We start from the raw sequence: 12,179 nt of genomic DNA, 5'->3' as shown, positions 1-12,179 counted from the left end.
TTTTTGGATCAGAAGAGTGCACCTATTTTTAAATACATTTTTCTTAACAAGACTTATAGTCTTGTTTAGTAGAACAAGGAAAAGAATCACTCCTGTGCTTTTCAGATTTTGCCAGGAAGAAAGATACGATGCTCTTAAAAGGAATTACATGGTGTTTAGGTATAGAAAGGGATGAGCACTGGATTATACTCTGCTGGAAGCAGACCTCAGGCACAGGGAGGAATATGTTTATACCAGCAATCCCAGTGTTGCTCACAACTAGAAGGTAAAAAAGCAGCAATAAGAAAGGCATAAAATATCCTAGTGAATTTGAATGCCATCATCCCTGTGCATCACAGTCATTACTTGGCTGACAATTCAGAGTACAGAGAAATTGGGCACTCTGCTGACTTTGGGTGGTGCCCAGGGCATCATTTTCCCTTCACAAGAACCAGAGAAAGACCATTTCTGCATCTGGCCTCTGGGCTGGCCCCTAGGAGGGGACCTTCCGCAGGGATGCCACAGCCACCCTGGGGCTCCTGTTCTGCAAGGGAAGAGCTGCTGATGGGATAACACACATGGGCTCCCTGATGACATGCAGGGGCAGGGAAACCAAGATCTGTTCTGTGCCCGACTAGCATGGACCTCAATTTGCTTTTCAGCTTCCAAGCCTTGATCACCATGTCCCTGTCCACCACATCCCTACGTCTGCCCACCATGACTCCAATGAACACGTGCAAGACCACCACACAAACTCAAATAGTTATGCAGGGCAAAATGGTTTTGTGCCCCCAGTAAAATATGGATGTTTTACCTCTGGCTCCATCTTCAGTTTATTGGTGCGTGGTGACGAGGAAAGGGGAGGAGACCATCAGGCAGTGGGACTTGCTGGGGGCTGTAGGAAATTTTCTAGGTCTGGGAGCAGTTCACAACTTCCTCATGATCCTAAGGAAAACAACACAGATGAAAGTGCTCCTGCGAGGCTCAATATAGGGTCTCTCTCAGGCTCAACTCTCAGCTTACACCCATAGAAAAAAACACATTGCCAGCATGAGCTCATGACATGGTGATCTCTCTCTGAACGCTCATTTTGGCTTACACTCTTGGAACAGGCTGCTGTTTGCTCTGTAGCTCAGTTGTGCGATATTTCACCTCACTCTTCATCAAGAACCAGGAGGGGTCCATATTGCAATGGAATCTAAAAAATAACAGCGGTTTTAATTTAACATGCATTTCTTTTATGAGAGGCCTTTTGAAATGACAGGATTTTTATTTTCATACACAAAGACATTCTCTGTGAGGGGAAGAGTTCAGGTCTGCCTTTACTCTTTTTCCTGTCATGAAAGAGCTGCTTTCAGTAGCTGACAGAGGCTGTCAGGATTTCACTGCACTAAACAGATTGTTGGCAGCTGATGGGAAGGTAAACTGAATTAATCTACACTGAAATAACAGTTTGTACTTTGAAAGTGGCATTCATTTGTGAGTCCTAAAGCTCTCTACAGATGTGAATGGATGAATGAAGCTTTACAGCAATCTTGTCAGAGGCATAAGCAGAGCATGCACATTTGATTCCCAAGCACAGAAGGCATCTGAGTTGTCCAAGGTTAGACTGAATGCACCTGATCCAAAATCTACTGAAATCCATGAAAGATTTTCTGTGATTTCAAGGCATTCTGAGCTAAGACCTAAACTAGTGACAGAAATAGAAAATAATTCATGACCCTCAAACCTCTATTCTAATTGCTATTTTAGGCTACTTTCCTTCCTTCTGTTTTAGAGCAGACTTAAACCAGAATATCAGCCAAACCATGATAATTTATTATAACACAATATGATATAAGAGAACTTGTGGTAAAGCTTTCCAGAAAATTTCATATTGCAAGGGCAAATAACAGTACTTTGTGGCCAAGATAATCTTTAAAGGAAATCAGAATGAGTTTAAATACCCCCATGAGCTTCTTCACTTGATCACTAAAGCACTTATTTGAAATGCTTTATTTACAGCAATAATTTCATGTCATTACTGCCTAGATTAATTGCCTGACAGAAGTATAGCAGAAGTACCACCTAGAAGTCAGGACTCAATAATGTACCAGGGAAATGAAAAACCCAGACCATTCAGAATTGCACACCATTAGGCTAATAAACAGACGTCTTCTGCAATGAGCAATTAAATCTTAATAATTTTAAATACACTCTTTTAACTGCATAAATAACAGCTATGTAATTCTAACCGTGGGATCAATTTGAAAATACAGATAGCTCCCTGTTATGTGGAAGTAAATCATTGTGGTTGGGAATTAGTCATACCACAGGTATGGAGGACACCCCAGTTGCTCTGAAAAAACAAGCTTATTTACTTGCTTACGGTAACACCCAAACAGCTCTACTCCTTCCACACCTGAGCTGAGCAACATGGATTTGTCAGCAAAGGCCTGGGACATCTGCACTCTGCAGTCATCAGCGTTTTCCTCCTACCGGTTGTTTGTAATACCTTCTCACACTCTGATTTACTTAGGCTTTATATTAGCTATAGTTTTATTTTCTCTGGGTGGCCACGTCCTACTTCACTGGATATTTAAACCGATTGCGGTTACAATAATAGAGGATTCCCCCAACTGCCTGCTAACAAGGGTCTTGCAGCAGAAAATAGCACAACATTAGCTTCAGCCTTTTCCTCTCCTCTAAACTTCAAACCACTTAATTCACCCCACTCAAGGCATTCTGACCAAGAAGAGAAAGCAAGTTTCCAAGTTGAAGATCTTGAATAGAAAATGACTCTCCAGCTACCCCTTTTCTGTCTCACATTAGCAGCTTTCCAGGCCGAGGGCCAGCACTAGCTGGTGGCTGGGCCAGGAAAGGACAAGCTCCCTTGGATTGCTGGAGCTTACCGGGCCAAAACTAACATGTTCAAACCAAGGCAAGAGGTGGCCAAAGCAGACTGTGGAGCACAGGCTCATGGGGGATAAAAACAGCTCATAATCTCCATGGGTATTGCTTTCTGATCTGATGGAAGATGCATCTTCGTAAGGAACATGTTGAACAAACCCGCAGCTGGGAGGCAAAGACCTGGATGAAATGGCAAGGACTGTTTCCAGAAGGATTCATCAGAATCAATCCTGGCCAGGCAACAAACAAAAACAACAGAAAATATTTGTCCTGGCTACTAATATGGTTCTGAGTATTTAGAAATCCAGCCAGAACAAGACTGGAAACCCAACCAGGCCTTTGGATCGTAGACTTGGAACAACCTAAGACAGACTTGCCCAAAGGGCAAGATACTCTCTTTGCTTTCTTCTCATGTTACAGCCCCCATCCAGACAACATCACCTCAGCCCCCTTCAGATCTGGTTTCAGACTTTTTCTTCCCATCTGTGCTCCTTTCTCAGCTAACCTCTGTGTAATGCTGCCATTGATGGATTATACAAAAGAGAGATAAAAGATAAAGTATGTATCGTTAATATAGTAAAGACTCTCCCATCCACATTTCTTTCTGAGAACTCACAGACCCATATAGTAAGCCACAAGTGAAGATTGCTCCCCCCAAGATAGAGAAGAGCAGTCCTCATATATTCTCTACAGAAATTGTTGTAGTTCATTCATGAATTATCATAACATATAAAAACATATGTAAAAAGTATCAGGTGAAATGCTTGCCTGACTGAAGTCAATGGCAAATCTCCCATCTGCTCCACAGGGACTAGATTTTTTCCACTAAGTTCCAAAATAAAACTTTTTTGCGTACATTTCCTTGGATATGCATGATGCATATAGGGCAGATGCTCTGTTTTTGCTCAACAGCTAAAGAAAGTTGTTCTTGTCTCCCAAAACACGAAAATACACTTGGGATAATTTCTTCAGAAAATGGTACCAAATTGTCAGAGTTTCTACTGTCTAATCTGGGTTTGGCACAGCCAAGTGAACTCACTGGCTGCTAGCCCTGCTGCTAATAGTGTGCAGCAGCACAGTTTAAGAGCCATCCTTCAGTTTTCTGCTCATACACGTCTCCATGTTCAATTTCAAACACAATCAATCATGAAACAAGGAACAAACTGTGAAGTGGAATGTTTAAGGGCAGGAAGCGCATTGAAGTGCCTCTCAATGAGTACAAGGGCAATTACCCACACACCAGGGAGAGTAAGCTGGGCAAAGTATTCAGAGATGATGCATAACCATCACAGCAGTGGCACACAACCTACCTCCCCCTGCGCTCCACCATTCCTCTGCAATGATTGCTGTCCCACAGCCACAGGACCAGACCCAGGCCAGCATTTCAGCTTCTCCAGTTCACACTCCCATGAGTTAACCTTAAGTACCTCGATTTGTATTAACACATGGGGCAGCAAATTGCAGCTGCTGGGAGGGAGGCAGGCTCCTGCTGACAGCTGCCTTAGGCCAAGGCACCATGGCCAGGCAGGTACAGGGTGATGACCCAAGGACTGCAGCCCATTCTCATGTACACCCCAACATGAGCAGCAATATGGGGTATCTGAGGATATCAAACTGTTGCAGATAACAGGTAAGGAGAAGAGAGATCTTTGGAAAAGTAAGTATCTCTTGGGGAAGCAGAAAGTGTTAAGACCCTCTCTTGGGAGGCTTTGATTTCCTACTAAATTGCTGTTCTGTGAACTCCTGCCTGGCTTTCCCCCACACATCAATTCAGGTATTAAAAAGCCTCAACAGAGTTCTGAAAGATGCAATTCTCTCTTCAAAACCTAGATCTAACACAGCCATTTGATGCAGGGAGTTTTTGAACGCTCAAGTTCAGAAACCACTTAATGTTATTTGACCTTTCTGTTGGAAAGACAAAACATTTGTGCTGATATCCCAGCCTGGTGATTTTTCCCTCTTTGAAGAAACATACGGAAAAGGCAAAAGCGCAAAAATAAGAAAATGGTTCAAAGTGGTGTTTTAAACAGGTGTTTAGACAGAACGAGTATTGATTCCATGATTTATCACTTTCTGAGCTGGGGAAGGACACAAAAGGGAGAAGCAGCACATTAATGCTGTTAGAACATTTTAAAAGGAATGAAAACATTCCATCTCAGCATGCCTGGATTACCCTCTCTGTCTGCCTCACCCCAATTAGCATTAACTGATTGTAACTGAATATACTTTGAGAAAGGAAACCACTCAGTATGGTAGAAATCAGCTCCCCTTTTATTACTAGTACAGCTTAAAGGCACAAGCACAACTGCAGAATTTGCTGCAAAGGTCTTATGACCAGAAGTACTAGCAGAGAAAATCATTGAAAATGCAGCCATGAGGACAACGTAACTTTAATTTCCCCATAGGTGTATGTTGGGTGGACTTATTGAGCTTTGGGCTATGAGGCAAGGTTTATCTGTTGGCTTAAATCTTTGCAAGGGTAGAAAAAAAGGAAAAATTAAGGATTTGACAGAGGAAGCTTTACAGTATGAAATTTGGAAGGCTTGATCCTATGGTTCTACTGCTGGTGGGTTTATAGGACACGAAGAGCATATGAAAGAGCTCACTTCAGCATTATTTCTCAAAACTCTCACATGCTCTTTCTTAATCTTCTTTTTTCCCTACTTCCTTTTAAAGGAAGCAAAACCCCTGAATAGATATGGAACATGTAGAGGTAGATGGAAAGTGAATCAGGCAACCAGCTGGGACAGGTATGTAAAGTACTGCTGCTACTTAACCACACCATGCCCTTTTCACCTGTCATCATCTTGTCCCTGGTACTGCTGGTGTCCTGTTCCCAGCACACTGGTCAGCGGGGCTCTCCCTGACGTGGACAGACATCAGGAGTTTGTGTGTGCAGCACAAAGTACATGGAAACACATTAAACTCGGTGTGTGGGTGAGCAAGGCTGGCTCAAAGGAAAGGAGTGAAACAAAGGAAAAAGAAGGAAAATGAGTGAAAAGCATGAGGAATATAGAGCAAACGGTCTTCCAAAGATTAATCAGGCCATTGAAAGAGCGTGTTATTTTTTCACTTAAAAAGCAATATTTAAGAATAACAAGAAAGAAACTCATCATTTTAACTGAGGCAACTAATGGAAAACAAATGCATGGCTCCAATGAGCCAGATAGGGAGAAAATGCCAATGAAGAGATTTTGGCAAGGCAAAGGCCACTTCAGAGCAGCGCATATACAAGCAACACTTCCTCTCCTCCTCCCATTATGAGATGCAGCAGCAAGGATTGCCACACACACACACAATACAACTCACAGCATTGCTGTCTTGATGCTTCATGTGAAATGAGACTAAAAGAACATGAAATAGGAGCTGCAAACTTAGTTTCCCAAATATTATGTGTTCAGGAATGTGTATATGCTTTATTTTTCTTGCTTAATGTCCATCATGCAACATAGATGGTTAAGTTATGAAGCACACTTGGTTTGGCGTACAGATCTCGCATTGTTAATGACAAGGGAGATAGGGCTGAGCTCTTTGAGCAGAAGCCTACCTCCCCCATCAAGTCTGGCAGCACAGGCCACAGCAGTGTCCTTATGGATCTAGCATGCATTTCAGTGTCCTACTGCCTCTTTCCCAGAGAGGACAGGGAACGGATGAAGCAAAAGCAAACAGCCTGAACAGCTGATCATGCTTACAAATAGCTCACACTGCACTGCCAAAGCTGCTGTCACTGCCATTCATCTCTAGCAAGGGGAGGCAAGAGGTGGAACAGGTATGGAGAGCACAGGTGGGATCTACCTCTGTACATGTGAGGAAACCTCCAAACTGGGACATAGTCCCCAGGGCTGATAGGACTACACCACCCTGAGTCCTGAGGGAAACATTTTAGGCTTTTTAACAGCAAAACTCTATCAACACTAGCATCTTGGATCAGTGACCTAGATCAAAACCATCCAAGCAACTACCAGAGTTAATGCAATTTGTGAGGAACAAGCTTTACAAGTAACTATAGTCATACAGTCCTATCATCACAGCTGTAGGAGCAGGAGCCCATTCTGCCATGCTATTACTGCTCAGGCTGCATGCTTGCTAGAGACAATGATTGCTGTAGTGAAGCAGTGAACAAAGACAGCTATGTTTTATATTCATCTGTACAGTTGCTTTTCTCTAAACCACGTTGATCTCACCAAACAAAATCTAGAAATCCAATGGAGTGAATCAGTGATGCTGCCTAGTCCCATTTCAAAGACAAAATTAAAAAGAAGATAAACTCTTTGGAGAAAAGCATGTGAAATTGTACCTCCACAGTCAGTGCTCATTGTGGTAAATGACAGATCACCAGCATTGTTTATATCCTTGTGATGCTTTCAGACAAGAGAAAGCAGGAAATCCCTTTCTCATCTCTAAGTATCAGAGAGGAAAAAAAAAATCATTCCCTGTTTTCCCTGTAATGCACTCATATTCATGATGGTCTCTGGTGCACATGAAGGAAATAACAGATTACTCTTTTATTGTGCTCATGAACAAATAAGAGGCAAAGAGACTTTGAGTATGACTGGAGGAAGGGGCAGAGCTCCAGGTTGGGAGCAGAGGACTGTGGCTGTATTTCTGCTCACCACATCCCTGGGAGAGGCAGGCTGAAGATGAGGAAGGAGGGAAGCAGAAGTCCACTCTGCTGCGTTGGTACCCTTCTCAGCCCTGGCACAGGGCAAGATTACAGCAGCCTAAGGAAATCTGAAAGCACTGAAAGTGCCTTCTAAGAGCTGAGACATCAAACACATTTTTGCAGGAGGCTTAGCTGACTGTATCTACTTTATATCTGCTTATCAACAGAAAAAAGCGAAGCTAATACTTTTTAATCTTTCCCAGATAAAGTCTCAGGGAACTTTAGTTTTACCCTCTCTTGCTTAATACTGATTCGGTTCCCATTCTATTGAAAAAGAGAAATTACTTTACATGAACTGCATGTGAGAAAGTGCAGGAAAACCTTTCAACAAAAACCATGGGAGAGAAAAGATGAAAGAGGATGAGGTTTCCTGTTCTTGGCAAAGCGTAGCCTCCATACGGGAACATTCCTAAATTTCACCACATATTCCTCTGGTCCTGTCTACATCAGAGAAACACACCAAGTTAAAAAAAGTGTGAACTGATATGTCTTAAAACTGGGACAGCGTGAAAACACGCTATTGCCCTGGGGTATGAGTTACAACAGCTGTGTTATTTTAACATGTGCTGGCTCCTGGTGGTTAATTGTAAGGTGTCCCCCACAGATAATCACCAGTTTTGTTTTTCACATGCGAGGCTCACCTCTCCACACAGATCAGTTTCAAATGAACTGCCTCAGTATAAACAGGGTGTAAAGCATGCATTTACAGAATAGCACACAGACATTTATGTTCTGGCCATTCCATTTCTAAACACACACGTACACACACACCCCACCACCCGTTCTGACATTCAGGCTTTTCTCTTTCTTGGAGATGTGGATTCTAAGGAGCAGAAAGTTTCCTAATTGTGACCATAATTGATAGTGGCTTCCTAGCTGTTGTTTTCTTATAGTGAGAGACACCATGTTATAGTGAACCTTACATGTCCTGGGATATTCTGGTGCCCACAATCTTAAGACAATTTAGAGGTTCTATCCATAATTTAGAGACCTATGTTACCTGCAACACTAGGTCTTTTTACTACACTATTCATAGCAACTACTCGTGGTATTTAAGAAATGAAGAGCACTTTGTGAAACAGAGAAAAGCTAGACACTGTCCCCTTACAAAGAGGACAGCCTTTCACTAGCAGAGATTTGGGCATTTCTCCACCTCATCTTCCCCCACTCAGCTTAACCAATACAAAGCATCTGCTGGGACAGTCTCAGCTCAGTTGGCCTGAACTTATCCTAGAGTAAGTTGAGACCAATAAACTGGAACTGAGCATGGTGCTGAGCAGAACAGGAGGTTAAAGAGAAAAAGCCTACAGACATGATTTACTTAAACATCTTATGACTTTGGTTTAGGTTTCCATGGCATGCATCTCATTCAGTCTTAGCCTTTACCATTTGCCTTTATTCTGCCAAGAATGTGAACACTGTTGTCAGATTTTGTTAGGAAAACCAGTGTGAGGCGTTGCTAGCAACCACTGGCATATGTTATATACAGTGTGCTGTATCACTAGAAGGATACCTTGAGAAAAATTAAGTGGGGTAAGAAGAACTGGGAGAATGGAGAGAGAACAGTCATCTCTTGACATCAGGCTGTGTATCAGGAGAGAAAATAAGACTTTGTCCAGTCAGTATTTTCCCCATCTCCAAGAACAACTTCTCACAAAATACTCCCAACTACATAGTTCAATCTCCATGGTTGATATAGTGAGGCAGAGCCATGTGGAAACCTGGAAGAGCAATCCATAGCACTACACACTGCAACTGGACAGTGTGAAGCTCTCCAGAACAGCTGAGGATCTTGCAGACTCCACGGGGATGCTGTTGATGGAAGAAGGCCAGAACAAGTTTGGGTAAAGGAATAAAAGGAGTTACCAGATCGTAATTAATCAGGATGGAGATACACGCTAGAGATAGCTTCCAATTTCCTAGCAGTGTTTTCCCCATTAAAGGCTACAGTCACCTTAAAAAACAAAAATCAAGTAGAAATTGAAACCTGTGGGAGAGAACACACTACAAAACACACTGCCACAGGCCACAGAGCTATGTTACTACAAAGCATCTGGAACTTTTCTTCAGCATGTGAAAGTCTGAAACACATTGTGCTGTTTTAAGCACAGTCATCCCATTTTAATGGCTGGAGAAAAACTGCATCATTAACCTGGCAACTACATGTACCTACACAGCTAAAGCTGGAGAAACAACACGAACCGTTTTCTTTCCCCTTATGTGATTAAAGGACATTTTAAAGCTCACCTACATATTAAGAAATAAATTAAAAAAATAGACTTGTTCAGGAAGAGAAATACACTGCATTTCACTACATTAATTTTAATTAGAAGCAAGCATTTCTATCTATTTCATTCAGCTACCATGATGACTCCAAGTCGCTAGTTACTTTTGAATTTCCTGTTACACATTGATTTTGAGCAACATGGAATAATAAAACTCCTTTCACTGAGATTTTCAGTTCCAAAATAGAACAAAGCCATTAACAGAACTGATTGATCCCTGTAGGTTTGCACTGCCAAGCTCTTTGAAAGAAGCATGTTCATTACCATGTTGCATGGGAAGAAAATAAATTGAATGAGCAGGAAAGAATTAATATACTTTGAGAAGAAATTTGATTCATCTGGCAGCTGAAGCCAAGTTCAAATTTTTGTACGGAATTTTTCTATTCATACTCTATTGCTGCTTTATTGAGAGCAGATCTCTAGTTGTCAATGCAGGAAGCTTGCTTGTCAAGGGGATTTACTTGGAAATAGTTAAGTCATGTTACAATACGTAGTGTCTTTTCCTATTTAAGAAAAGTGCTGTTGGATGCAGCACAAAAGTTTTTCTGATTGCATACACTACGCCCTTATTTATCACATGATAGTCTCCCAACAGCAATGCATCCTGTCAGCATGATAACTCCATGGCTATAAAGTCATGTCTCATTCTACAGCACACCATTGGCATGTCAGAAAGAAGCAAACTCAAGTGTTGTAAGGCAATCCTTATACTCAATCAGCTGTGAAAATCAGTCTCACACCATATTTTAAGCTATTCACAATGCAAACTTTGGTTTCACTCTTCACGCTTTACTCTTTGGTCTTGTTTAGAATTGCACTTGCGAGTGTTTCCTTCATAAAAATCCCATCGTGACAGCAAAACTCTCCGGACTCCTCACTGCACTGCTCTGCAATTTTTCATGTGCCACAGAATTTTCTAAGGTATAAGTTATATTTTAGAGCATGAGGGTACTGAACCACGCAGATACATGCAATGCCAATGCTTCTCACAAATGCATTTGCAAGTTGCTGTCAAATGAATTTACATTCAGGTACTCACGTTTTCACTTTCACCACTGCCTGCACCCACACTAGCACATTATTCTCTCCCATTCCTTCATTTATACCCATGCAGCATTCATCTAATCCAGAAATATCTCCTTTCCTCCAGCCTGCCAGGTAAATGCAGCATGTTTTCAAACACTTTCTTTCAGATGTTATAGCTCTGGTCTCCTCTAGTCTTAGTTTTTCCATTGTCCTTTTCACCTCCCTGAGAGATTTCCATTAATTACAGCTCTCTCTTATCAGGTCTCTAGGAGGTCTCTCTCTTCTCTGGGTGTAGCCCTTGGTATCCATAATTCATACTGATCTTGCATTGATTCTTTCTTGCTCTGGACGGCTTAACCCTTCAGTCCTCCTCCTAGCAATGCATCAGCTGAAAGAAAACAACAAACCAACCCAGGAACATTTGCAGCATCCAAAAAAAAAGCTCAAGAGTTGTTACTGCAGCAGGAGTAAAGGTGATGTGTCTTACAGGGACACTTACTCTCCCTAAAAATAAAGGGTTGTCAGAAATAGGTGTTTCATGTACATTACCTGCACTTCTCAAGCACAAGTGCAAGGAAAAAAAAAATCCCAGCACCATAGTTTTCCAAGACTGTGCAAACTTAAGATATCTCATTTTCAACTGTAGTTTTCTTGTCAGTGGTTTCAGTCTTCCTTACCTGGAGACAAACAATTAGCTCAGTTATTGCGTGTACTGCTGAGGTCTAATTTGCAGTAAAGTGCCCCAATTAATCCATGCTTCAGATACACATTTGAGGCTTGTGTACTTATTATATTCAAAACAAAAACCTAAGAAAGGCTATCAAAAGCCTGGTGATCACATGCACCTGAAGGAAGTTAAAATGTTCAAAACCAAACTGTACGAAGCTAATACTACAGTTTCAAGGCAAGCAGGAACAGGAAAAGCTGACCCTGCAAATCCCTAAAGTCAAAATCATTGAAAAGACTTTCAAGAGAACATTTTGAAAAAAGCAAGTCCACACCTAGAAACTTCACAGTTCCCATTTAAAGCAAATCCCATGGAGTTTTCCACACATCTTTAATAATATCCAGGCATTGCTTCACTGGAATTTGTAAATACATATTAATTAATGAGAAAATTATGCTGATTAGATAATTTTACTGGACAACCTCTCAAGTAATCTCCAACATCAAAATTTGTGAGTGTTTGTACTGATATTGACTTGAAAAATGTTGATACTTTTCTTGGAAGGATCATCTTTAGCCTAAGATGGCCATTCATTTTTCATTCAACTTTTTTTTGCCTGTTTTCAGACAACTTCTGTCCTACTAAGCCAGAAAGCTGCTTCTTAGCTGCT

The sequence above is a fragment of the Melopsittacus undulatus genome, chromosome 7 (assembly GCF_012275295.1).
Source record: "Melopsittacus undulatus isolate bMelUnd1 chromosome 7, bMelUnd1.mat.Z, whole genome shotgun sequence".
NCBI lineage: Eukaryota > Metazoa > Chordata > Aves > Psittaciformes > Psittaculidae > Melopsittacus > Melopsittacus undulatus.
The sequence above is the reverse complement of the archived record's forward strand: the minus strand, read 5'-3'. Positions refer to the sequence as shown.